The sequence below is a fragment of the Arachis stenosperma genome, chromosome 5 (genome assembly GCF_014773155.1).
Source record: "Arachis stenosperma cultivar V10309 chromosome 5, arast.V10309.gnm1.PFL2, whole genome shotgun sequence".
Lineage (NCBI taxonomy): Eukaryota > Viridiplantae > Streptophyta > Magnoliopsida > Fabales > Fabaceae > Arachis > Arachis stenosperma.
In genome coordinates, this window is record NC_080381.1 from 65,531,152 (window position 1) to 65,544,073 (window position 12,922).

The following is a 12,922-nucleotide window of genomic DNA, read 5'->3' on the forward strand; positions in this document are numbered from 1 at the left end:
GGTCAATAATGAACAAAGATGTCATTGGCTCTTTTTCACAAACACTTGGTGTTCAAAGTGTAAATAACAAGCAAGTTTGGAATTCTAAGGGAAATGTGCCCCAAAATAGAATGTCATCCACCATAGCACAAACAATCTTAGAGATATGAAATAATCCACCAATTCAAAAAGTAAATGAGATTCAACACCCATACAAGAAAATAAAGGGAAGGAAAGAAACAAGAGTGAGCACACAAAAAAACAAACAACAAAGTTAAAATGCATCCAAGAACAAAGAGAGTAGAGTAATTAAATGCAATAGTAAAGAAAAATTTTCAAAAAAGAAACAAAAGAAGAGGAAGAGGAGTAAGACCTTAAAAGAGAAAGAAATTGAGGTTGAGTATAAGTGAGAAAAGGAGAAGAAGGAAGAGAAGAAGAGAGGAGAGAGAAGGTGTGCGGCCACCGAAAGTGGTGGTCAACAGTGGTTGAGGTCGTCGGTGGTTGTGGATGGAGAAGAGGTGGTAAGGAGAAGGAAGAAGAGAGGAAGAAGGAATAAAAGAAATAAAATGAAGAAAGAAAGAGAACAGGGCACACTGCACTTTAGCTGCGTCGGCGATGTGACACTTGCACGTCACCCACGCTCACACGTGGATGGTGAAAAGAGCGACTGATGCGTACGCATCGTCCATGCTTGATGCATTCGCATATTTGCTATTTTAGCTAGTTAGTTTAGTTAGTTTTGGCTTAATTTCATTAATTATTATTAAAATAAACAAGCAATTGTGTGAATTTTCTCTCTATGCATTCATGAACCAAGAACTAGGTGAAATTTGGCATAATTTGGGCAAATAATTCAAGAAGTTTACAAATGAATTAGTATGAATGAATCTCTTGAATATTGTTGCATAGAATGGAAAAACTTTTAAGCAAATTCTTTGGTTAATGATAGGTGATGGAATAACAAAGTCAAGCCAGCAAGGAAACAATCCAAGGCAAGCCAAGGAAGGAGGGTTGGCACATTGCGAATTCTAGCGTGTCCACCAACAACTCCAGGAGCAAAAGGTTTTGGCCCAGGGGAAGAAGCATGTACGTTGACAACGCCAAGTTCTATAGGCTTTGACGATCGGATTTCTTATCGGTAAAGAATTTATAAAAATAAGTTCACGTTGTAAGTGTAGCTTCTAAACCAACAGAAAATCCTTTCGTACAAATGTTTGGTTGTCACAAGTAACAAAACCCAATAAAATTTATAAACCGAAGTATTCAAACCTCGGGTCGTCTTCTCAAGGAATTGCAGGGAAGTATGATTTATTATTGGTTATGGAAAATAGTATTTTTGGGTTTTTGAAGGGTTGAATGAGAAGAATAGATTGCAAGGAATTAAATCAATAGCAAAGAAAAACTCTTGGCAAGGTATGAAAACTGGAAGTCTTATCCTAGTTATCCTTATCAATGGTGATGAGAGTTGTATTATTGCTCCCACTAAGTCAACCTCTAACTATGAAGGTCAGTCAAGTGGATAAATTAATTTAACACCTAAAGTCCTACTCAACTCCTGAGGAAAGACTAGAGTTATAGGAATCTAAATCAATCAGCAAAGATATCAATTATCAATCACGATGAGTTTGACAACTCAAGAGTTACCAATTAATCAACCAAAGCCAAAAGGGAAGAAAATCTACTCGAATGAAAATAATTTGGATAAAGTGAAAACATCAATAACATAAATTAAAGAAAGCAATCATAAGTCTGAAATACCTTAAATTGTATTAAATAGAAAATCAATCTAAACATAAAGAGTTCATAAACCAAATTGAGAAAATAAATAAAAGGAACATTGAACCTGAAAATTGAGAAGAAGAAATCCTAATTTCTTTAAGAGGAATCCTAATCCTAAATCCTAAGATTGTGTGTATGATCTCCTATTTTGAGTCTCTGCATGTTTCATGACTTTAATCTGTGTTTCTGGGCCAAAATTTGGGTCAAAACGCGACCCAAAATCGTCTCCAGCGTTTCCTGAATTTTTATAGATTGCGCATGTCACGCGTACACGTCGTTTGATGGATTTTCTTCTCACGCGCACGCGCTCGTGTCATTATGTGAACTTCAATCCACGCGTACGCGTCAGATACGCGTACGCGTCGCTGTGATTTTGTCCAATTCGTGCGCACGCGTCAGCCATGCGTGCACGTCGCTGTCTGCTGGTTGTCTCCTTTATTTCTTGTGCTCCTTCCCTTTTTGCAAGCTTCCTCTCTATTCTTTAAGCCATTCCTGCCCTATGAAGCCTGAAACACTTAACACACGGATCACGACATCGAATGATATAAAGGAGAATTAAAATACACAATAAAAAGATCTTTAGGAAGCAAGTTTTCAATCATGGAACAGTTTTGGGAAGGAATTGTAAATTTATGCAAATCATATGAATAAGTAGGCAAGAATTTGATAAAAAACACTCAATTAAACACAATATATACAATAAAATAGTGGTTTATCAACCTCCCCACACTTAAACATTAGCATGTCCTCATGCTTAGCTTAAGGAGATAAAACAAATGAGTTCGGAAAAGCAAGACTCATGCAATGCAACCTATGAATGTGAATGCAACTTACATGCTAAAATGATTCTACCTACTTGGTGAAAAAGTAAATAAATCTTCCGAGAATAAATATGAACTGGATTTCACTAATTTAAATCACAAAATAAAGTGCAAATAACTTGCAAGAAGAAAATAGCTCATGAAAGCAGGGAACAAGGAATCGAGCATCGAACCCTTACTAGAAGTGTATGTACTCTAATCGCTCAGGTGTTTAAGGTTCGATTCTCTCAATTCTCTACTAACCTTGCTTTCTAAGGCTTGCTCTTCTTCTACCAATCAACAAAAGTTTAATTCACAAATACACAAATCAAGTGGTCTTTTAAGGGTTGTAATGGGGTCAAGGTCAAGGTAGGATTGTATTTGGTTAAGTGGACTAAAATCTGAATCCTTAATTAACTTAAACTTTTCCCACCTACTTAAGACAATCCATGTAATCACAATACAAAATCTAACTACCCATTTACTATGTTTTCCACATATTCATGCATCCTGATTCGAGTATAGTACATATGCATTGCTTTCACCATTTACTTTGGGGCATTTTGTCCCCTTTTATTGTTTGCTCTTTTTCTTTTCTTTTTCTCTTTTTTTTCTTTCTCTTTTTCTTTTCTTAATCTATAATTTTTTCATGCATATGATTAAGGTATTGAATGCATAAACATGTTCTCAATATTTTTCACATTTTCACAGAAAGTCTAACATACTCAATTCCCAAACCAAATGTTTCCAAACCCACTTTCCCCACACTTAATTCATGAGCACTTTCACTAGTCTAAGCTAATCAAGGATTCAAATTAAGGACATTATTGTTTTCCGCTTAGAGTTAGTGAAGAGCTAAAGTAAATAACAAAGGGGTAAAACAGGCTCAATATTGGTTTGCAAAGGATAATAAAAGGGTAAGACCATATGGGTATGTGAACTCAGTGAAACAAGGCCTCAATCATTAAGTGCATGCATACATCAAATAATAGAAATATAGATTTAAGAAAGACAAAGATCACAATTTTAGAGAGAAAAACACACACCAAAAATAAAATATTGGTTGATAGAATGTAACCAATTCAAATAGGCTCAAAATCTCACTGGTTTTGTGTGTTCGAGCTCTAAACCATGTTCCAAAATAAAATTTCTTCAAACAAGTTTTTTGAAAAGTTTAATTCAAATTAGTGAAATGCTGTAGAAATTTTTCTTGAAAAAGAAAATATTACTTCAACCAAGTGGTAAAATATGCACAAAATCAAACAGACATGCAAATGCAACAACTAATTTAACAAAGAAAATTTGAACATTGGTGTTGAGACAGGAAGGTACTAACCCACGGAGATCGGTATCGACCTCCCCACACTTAGAGATTGCACCGTTGGTGCACGAAATTGTGATCATCAATGGTGCCATCAACATGGTACGCTCAATTGCAATCTCAACTCTTTATCACAACTTCGCACAACTAACCAGCAAGTGCATTGGGTCGTCCAAGTAATAAACCTTACGCGAGTAAGGGTCGATCCCACGGAGATTGTTGGTATGAAGCAAGCTATGGTCATCTTGTAAATCTCAGTCAGGCAGATTCAAATGGTTATGGATGATTTATGAATAAAGCATAAAATAAGGATAGAGATACTTATGTAATTCATTGGTGAGAATTTCAGATAAGCGTATGGAGATGCTTTGTCCCTTCCGTCTCTCTGCTTTCCTACTGTCTTCATCCAATCCTTCTTACTCATTTCCATGGCAAGCTGTATGTTGGGCATCACCATTGTCAGTGGCTACAATCCCGTCCTCTCAGTGAAAATGTTCAACGCACCCTGTCACGGCACGGCTAATCATTGATGTGCTATAAACTTGATAGCTACGATTTTAGGAAATTGCACGATCGGCAAAAATTCCTTCCGGCAAGTACACCGGTTATCGTCAAGTAAAAACTCACAATAGAGTGAGGTCGAATCCCACAAGGATTGGTTGAGTGAGCAATTCGGATTAGAAGTGTGTTCTAGTTGAGCGGAATCAAGATTTAGATGAGAATTGCGGAATGTTAAATTGCATGAATTAAAGAGCGAGAAGCTAAATTGCTGAAATTAAAAGGGGATCGGGGTGATTGCATGAATTAAATTGCAGAATGTAAATAGAAAGTGTAGATCAGAAATGGGGAATTCATTGGGTTTCAGGAGATATTGAGATCTCCGAATCAAAACATTTTCATCCCTTCCTCAACCAATGCATTCATTGAATTTTGCTTGGCAATCTTATATGATTGGATCCCAATCCCTTGGCTCACCAATTCTCTCTAAAAACAAACAAATTCCCAATCCCTTGGTTTAAATGTTCATAAGAAGAGATGATGCTCGATCACTGATTATACCACACAGTTTCATGAACCACAATTTGGTAGGATTACATGTCACAATATCCATCCAAACCCCAATCCAATTCACTATGAGAAAGCTTCTCTAGCATGAATCCTCCATTCCTTTCCCAAGGTTCCGAAGGATTCCAATTATGGATAGTTTCTTTCCCAAGACAACTAACCAATGGAATTAGATCGAGAAGCTTTCTAACAAAATTCAAGAGAAAAGATTGAAGAAGAAGATAAAAACTATTATTGATTCATTGAATTACAATAGAGCTCCCTAACCCAATGAAAGGAGTTTAGTGAGTCATAGCTCTGAATTCCATTACAAAAAGATGAAAACTAGCAAAAATGATCAAAAGTTCTCCGATCAAAAGTTTAAAAAAATCCCTCCTAACTTAAATTCTATCCTATTTATACACTTTCTAAATTGAGCTTCTATTGTGTTTCTTGGGCTTTGAGGCCTTTCCCTGATTTTCTTTTGCTTTGGGTTTATGATCCATAATCCTGATGAGGCTGCTGATCCAATTCTGCAATATTCATTGAGCCAACTTCGTGATAATCAAGTAATGACACATGACTCAACAAATTGAAATTCCAGACTCATCAATTCTTCAGGCCCAATCCCATAAACCATGATATTCAATTGGGTTTCATACCAGAGTACGTTTAAGTTAATGCTTGTGCTCAAATGCTAACTTAAACTGCAATATCTTTGGCCCAGAAACCTTTTCAATTAGTGGCGTTTAAGTTGAAGTTTAAGCTTAAACTTCAACTTAAACGCCAGACACTTCCAGGAGGTAAAATTGTCGAACACGTTTAAGCTCTAGTTTAAGCTTAAACTGGAGCTTAAACGTGGAAATGAGGAAAGCAACCCCTGGAGGAAAATTGGGTCGAACACATTTAAGCTCCAGTTTAAGGTTAAACTGGAGCTTAAACGTGGAAATGAGGAAGGCAACCCCTGGAGGAAAATTGGGTCGAACACGTTTAAGCTCCAGTTTAAGCTTAAACTGGAGCTTAAACGTGGAAATGCAAAACGCAACCCTGGAGGAGAATGGTCGAACACGTTTAAGCTTCAGTTTAAGGTTAAACTGAAGCTTAAACGTGGAAATGAGAAAGCAACCTTGGAGGAGAAAAAATAGTCGAACACGTTTAAGCTCCAGTTTAAGCTTAAACTGGAGCTTAAACGTGGGAATGCTCCCTGGTGCATTTTTCAATTCTGGCGTTTAACTTCCAGTTTAAGGTTAAACTGGAGGTTAAACGCCACTTTCAGCCTTTCCTCAGCTTTCATGATTTTGGCGTTTAAGCTCCAGTTTAAGCTTAAACTGGAGCTTAAACTCCACATGTGATATTCAAGCTTCCTTTATTGATTTTGTTGCTTCCTTGCCTAGCCTCTTCTTCCCTGAAATCATCCAAACAACTGCATCAAAGTCTTGCAAAATTTCATGAGAAATCTTTCATTCATAGCATTCAAGTAATATAACTAAAAACTCATGAAATTTGCATCAAAATCATACTGTTTGGATGGTTTATTGCTTGTTATTCATTTAACCATTCTTGGTTACTTTAAGCTCAAGAAAATGCATAAAACAACTAAAACTAACAGAAAAATGCTAGTGAAACTAGTCTAAGATGCCTTGGCATCACAACACCAAACTTAATACTTGCTTGTCCCTAAGCAAGTCCTGAGTTATTTGAGAAGAAAGTATGAAACAGAAAGCAATTACATTGGCTATATTAGCAAGCATTTGAAGTTCATCAGAAGGGTTTTATGCAGAAAGTTGCAGCATCACTTTTTCATTCTGATCAGGTAAGATTATCACTTTTTCATTGCATCCATCAAACTGCTATGGCCTCTTGTTATTCTTATGTCCTTGGCACTTTTCTCTTCTTTGTTTTCTTTTTCTTAGAGCTCCTTTGCTCCTTGTTTGCTCAGTGTCATGTGTTGCACAAGCCTTTGGTATTTTCTTTTTCTTATCAGTGCACTACACATATCCACTACAGGCATTTTAGTTCACATTTCTTCTTGAGACATTGGTGCCCAGCACCTCTTTGTGTGACTAAATGTTTTGTATTTAGGTTGCTCTTGATAATGGACTTTTGGTTGATAATCCCGGGTTAGTTAACCCAAGTTACCAAGTGTTGAAACACTCCTCAGAACCTATTCATCCAAGCATATCCTTAATACATAAACACCACAGGCATTTGTCTCAGAAGTTCAAACCATTGGTGCCTAGCTTATTTTCTCAATTTTTTTGCTTTTTGGTTGCCCTTTTTCAGTGGCTTTTTCTTCTTCTTTTTCTTTCTTTTTCATGGCCAAAGACATTTATTCATCAAGATCCATAGACAGTATTCAAACTTCTACACAAAAATGATAATTCTACACTCAATTTCCAGTGATCTGACTAAACAATCAAGCATGTATACCACCACTTAATTCTACTTGATTTGTCACTAATTGAGCCAAGTTACTTTTGTTCAAACTTTTCTTTTATTTTTGGAAACAGAACAAGCATGGCAAGCATTTGTTTAAGAAGGTGAAGTTATATCCAAACATCTAGGCATTCACTTTATTCAAAGCAGTAAACCAACACTCATACTAAAAACTTCACATTCCAGAAAGATTCAACAATTACAGTTTAAACCAGAACAAGCATGCTTTTGTTTGCCTTTTAAAGAATGGTCAAGGAACAACACCACCTTGTGAAATTTCTTGTTTTCTCTTTGTTGCCAGGAAACAATTTGATTTCTCCTTTTTCTCCTAGTTGTTGCTTCATGTTCTTTCTAAGATCCTTGTTTCCTTTCCTGCAAAGAGTGATGAAGTTGCTTGCTTCTCAAGCACTTGAGTGGTTAGCTCAACTATGTTTGGGCAAGTGTCTGAGTCTTAAGTTGGTGTGTGAACACCAAACTTAGTCTCCTACTTGCTCCTCTGCTCTTTGAATCCTTGAATTCTCCTTGGAATGAAGTTGCTGCTAAGGATTTTAAGCATTTCTGTGATTGCTTAGAATGGTTGTTCCTTTCATATAATTCAAAGGTTGTTGTGTTCAGTTGATCTGTATGGTGGAACACCAAACTTAGAGTCACACATTCCCCTTTGAATTATTGATCCACGAATTCATTGTTTGGTGTGAAACACCAAACTTAATTCTTTGCAATGCACAGAAACTACTTCACCTTTTTATTGAAACAAATAAAAGAAACAGCAAAGGAGTATTACCTCAGGTTGGGTTGCCTCCCAACAAGCGCTTCTTTAACGTCATTAGCTTGACGGTCAGCTTCCTCAGTTGAGGTGATATTTAACCTTGTCCTTCTCCTCCACATCTCCCAAGTAATGTTTGAGTCTTTGACCATTCACAGTGAAGGTTCGTTGTGACTTTTCTTCCATGATTTCTACTTGTCCATATTGGGAGACCTTGGTGACAAGGAATGGTCCAGACCACCTTGATTTTAGCTCCCTGGAAATAGCTTCAGCCTAGAATTGTAGAGCAATACTTTTTGTCCCTCTTCAAATTTCCTTGGGGCTATGTTGCTGTCATGCTTCTTCTTTGCTCTTTCTTTGTAAATTTTGGCATTCTCATAAGCCTCAGCTCTGAATTCTTCCAACTCTTGAATTTGCAACATCCTTCTTTCTCCAGCAGCTTTACTGTCCAAGTTCAAGAGTTTAAAGGCCCAGAATGCCTTGTGCTCCAACTCCAGTGGCAAATGGCAAGCTTTTCCATATACTAGTTGGTAAGGAGACATTCCAATTGGTGTTTTGAACGCTGTCCTATATGCCCAAAGAGCATCATCTAGCTTAATCGACCAGTCCTTCCTTGAAGTTCCCACAGTCTTTTCCAGGATTCTTTTGAGTTCCCTATTAGATATTTCGGCTTGCCCACTTGTCTGTGGATGGTATGGTGTGGCTACCTTGTGTTTGACTCCATATTTTAGAAGCAATGCCTCTAATGGTTTGTTGCAGAAGTGGCTTCCTTCATCACTGATGATTGCTCTTGGAACCCCAAAACGGCAAAAAATATGTTTTCTGAGGAAGTTCATGACTACCTTATTATCATTGGTTGGAGTTGCTATTGCTTCAACCCATTTGGAGACATAGTCTACTGCCACAAGAATGTAATTATTTGAGTATGAGGTGGGAAAAGGTCCCATGAAATCTATCCCCCATACATCAAACAATTCAAGTTCCAGAATGAACTGTTGTGGCATTTCATTTCTTCTTGGCAGGTTCCCCGCTTTCTGGCATTCATGGCAGTGTTTCACTAGTTCCTTTGCATCTTTGAAGATAGTGGGCCAATAAAAACCACACTGCAACACCTTAGCTGCTGTTCTTTCTCCTGCAAAATGTCCTCCATAAGTGGATCCATTGCAGTCCCATAAGACTTCCCTTCCTTCTTCCTCTGATATGCATCTTCTGAGTATGCCATCCGAACATTTTTTGAACAAGTATGGTTCGTCCCAGATGAAGTATTTGGCATCATTTACCAATTTCTTCCTTTGATGCTTGTTAAATTCCAACGGCAAACTCCCAGTGGCCTTGAAGTTTGCTATGTCTGCAAACCAGGGTGCTTTGTGAATTACCATGAGTTGTTCATCAGGAAAGCACTCATTTATATGTGTGCTTTGTGTGCTTCCTTCTTCACATGGTATCCTTGATAAATGGTCTGCCACCTTGTTCTCTACACCCTTCTTGTCTTTGATTTCAATGTCAAATTCCTGCAACAAAAGAACCCATCTAATAAGTCTTGGTTTGGATTCTTGTTTAGCAAGTAAGTATTTTAAAGCTGAATGATCAGTGAAGACAATGACTTTAGATCCAATGAGATAGGATCTAAATTTGTCAAATGCAAAAACTATTGCCAAGAGTTCTTTTTCAGTGGTTGTGTAATTCCTTTGGTTATCATTCAAGACTTTACTGGCATAATAAATCACATGTACCAAATTGTCTTTCCTTTGTCCTAACACTGCCCCAATAGCAAGGTCTGATGCATCACACATCAGTTCAAAAGGTAAGTTCCAATCAGGTGGGGCAATGATAGGTGCAGAGGAAAGTTTTTGCTTCAAAAGTTCATAGGCTAGCATGCAATTTTTATCAAATACAAAGGGTGTATCAGAGACAAGCAAGTTACTCAAAGGTTTGGCTATTTTAGAAAAGTCTCTAATAAACCTTCTGTAAAAGCCAGCGTGTCCCAAAAAACTCCTAACTGCCTTGACATTACTTGGTGGAGGTAGTTTTTCAATGAGTTCCACCTTAGCTCTGTCCACCTCAATGCCTCTATTAGAGATTTTGTGGCCAAGGACTATTCCTTCTGTGACCATGAAATGACACTTTTCCCAGTTTAATACTAGGTTGGTCTCTTGGCATCTCTTAAGCACCATGGCAAGGTGGTGTAGGCAGCTAGGAAAAGAATCTCCAAACACAGAAAAATCATCCATGAAAACCTCAATAAATTTTTCAATCATGTCCGAAAAGATGGACAGCATGCATCTTTGGAAAGTGGCAGGTGCATTGCACAATCCAAAGGGCATGCGTCTATAAGCAAAAACTCCATATGGACAAACAAATGATGTTTTCTCTTGATCTCTTGGATCAACTACTATCTGATTATAGCCTGAGTATCCATCCAGAAAGCAATAGTAAGCATGTCCTGCAAGCCTTTCAAGCATTTGATCCATGAATGGGAGTGGAAAATGATCTTTTTTGGTGGCTTCATTGAGCTTCCTGTAATCTATGCACATCCTCCACCCAGTGACAGTTCTTGTGGGTATGAGTTCGTTCCTCTCATTTGGCACCACAGTTATGCCACCTTTCTTGGGAACTACATGGATGGGACTAACCCATGGGCTATCAGAAATGGGGTAGATTACCCCTGCCTGCCATAACTTCATGACCTCCTTTTGTACCACTTCTTTCATGATGGGATTCAATCTTCTCTGAGCTTGAATGGAGGGTCTAGCATCCTCTTCTAACAAGATTTTATGCATGCATATGGATGAACTTATCCCCTTCAAATCAGCTAGGGTCCATCCAATGGCATCTTGATGAGTTTGTAGCACCTTGATCAATTCTTCTTCCTGTTCTTGGCTCAGGGCAGAGCTAATGATAACAGGATGGCTCTCATCACTACCCAAGTATGCATACTTGAGATTAGGGGACAATGCTTTGAGCTCAGGTTTTGGTGCTTCCTTCCCTTCTTTCACTCTCTCTGGCATGCTTGGCATGGTTGTTTCAGCAGCCTTGATGTCACTAACTTCAATATCCTTGGTGAACTCCTCCTCTGCCACTTCCTTTGTTGTTTCCTCAAAGGTTTCTTGTACTACAATGTCCACTATATCCACCCTCATGCATTCCTTTAGTGATTCTGATGGATAGCTCATTGCCTTGAATACGTTAAACACCAATTGCTCATCATGTAGTCTAAGAGTGAGTTCACCCTTTTGGACATCTATGATGGCTCCAGCAGTAGCCAGGAAGGGTCTTCCCAGGATTATCGAAGCTTTGGCTTCTTCCTCCATATCTAACACCACAAAATCGGCAGGAAATATAAAATCTCCCACTTTCACCAACAAATCCTCAACTATCCCATGAGGGAATTTAAAAGTTCGATCTGCCAATTGGAGGGCCATTCTTGTTGGTTTGGCTTCCTCAATCTTCATTCTTCTCATCATTGTTAGAGACATCAAATTGATACTGGCCCCTAAGTCACACAAGGCCTTCTCCACCATGACTTCTCCTATGATGCAGGGGATTTGAAAACTGCCTGGATCCTTCAATTTCTGAGGCAATTTGTGTTGAATGATGGCACTGCATTCTTCAGTCAACAACACAGTTTCCTCATTTCTCCAGCTTCTCTTCTTGGTTATTAATTCCTTTAAGAATTTTGCATAGAGTGGCATTTGCTCTATTGCCTCAGCAAACGGAATGTTGATTTGAAGCTTCTTGAAAATCTCCAAAAATCTGGAGAATTGGCCATCCTTTTCACTTTTCATCAAACGTTGAGGATATGGTGCTTTGGGTGTATAAGGCTTCAGGATCTCTTTTTCTTTTTCTTTTGTTGCAGACGGTGTAAAAGATTGTCCCTGTTCCTTGTCTCTCACATTTTCCTTTGCTTCATCCTCTGTGGTTTCCTTTGAGATCTCCTTTAGCTTCTTTCCGCTTCTGAGGGTTATGGCCTTACATTCTTCCCTTGCAATAGCCTTGGCAGCATGAGAAACGCTTGGCCCAGGGGTTTGCTTAGACAAATACCCAATTTGATTTTCTAGCTTCTGGATGGCAGCTCCTTGGTTTTGCAAGTTAGAATTTACTTCTTCCTTAAAGGCTTTCAATTCGGTTATGTCTTGACCCATGGTTGCAAGCATTCCTTCTATCCTGTTTAATTGATCTTGAAATTGTTTGTTCGGATTAGGTTGGGCAGGTTGATTATTTTGGCCATGATATGGTGGTTGGGAGTAAGTGTTTTGTGTGGCTTGGTATGATCTTTGGTTGGAGTTTTGGTATATGGAATTGTTATGTTGGTTGGGGTTGTAAGATTTGTGGTTTTGTGGTTGGGTTTGCTGGTTTCCCCACCCAAAGTTTGGGTGGTTTTTCCAGCCTGGGTTGTAAGTGTTGGAATGTGGATCATATGGTTGCCTTTGTTGATTTCCCACATAGTTGGCCTCTTCCCAATCACCTCCTTCAGTGCTTACCTCCTCTTGATCTTGTGTGTGTATTGCAGCCACTTGATTTGTTCCTAATTTCCTGGTGAGTTCTGCTAGTTGCTTGGCAAACACCTTGTTTTGGGCTAGAATTGTATCAACATGGTTCAGCTCCATGACTCCCTTAGTGTTGTGTCTCTCTGAAGCATAGTAGTACTCATTCTCAGCCACTGTCTCAATCACTTCAATGGCTTCTTCCACAGTCTTTTTCCTGTTCAATGAACCTCCTGATGAATGGTCTACAGCCTTCCTTGATTCATAAGAAAGTCCATCATAGAAAATATGCAATTGCACCCAGTCATGGAAC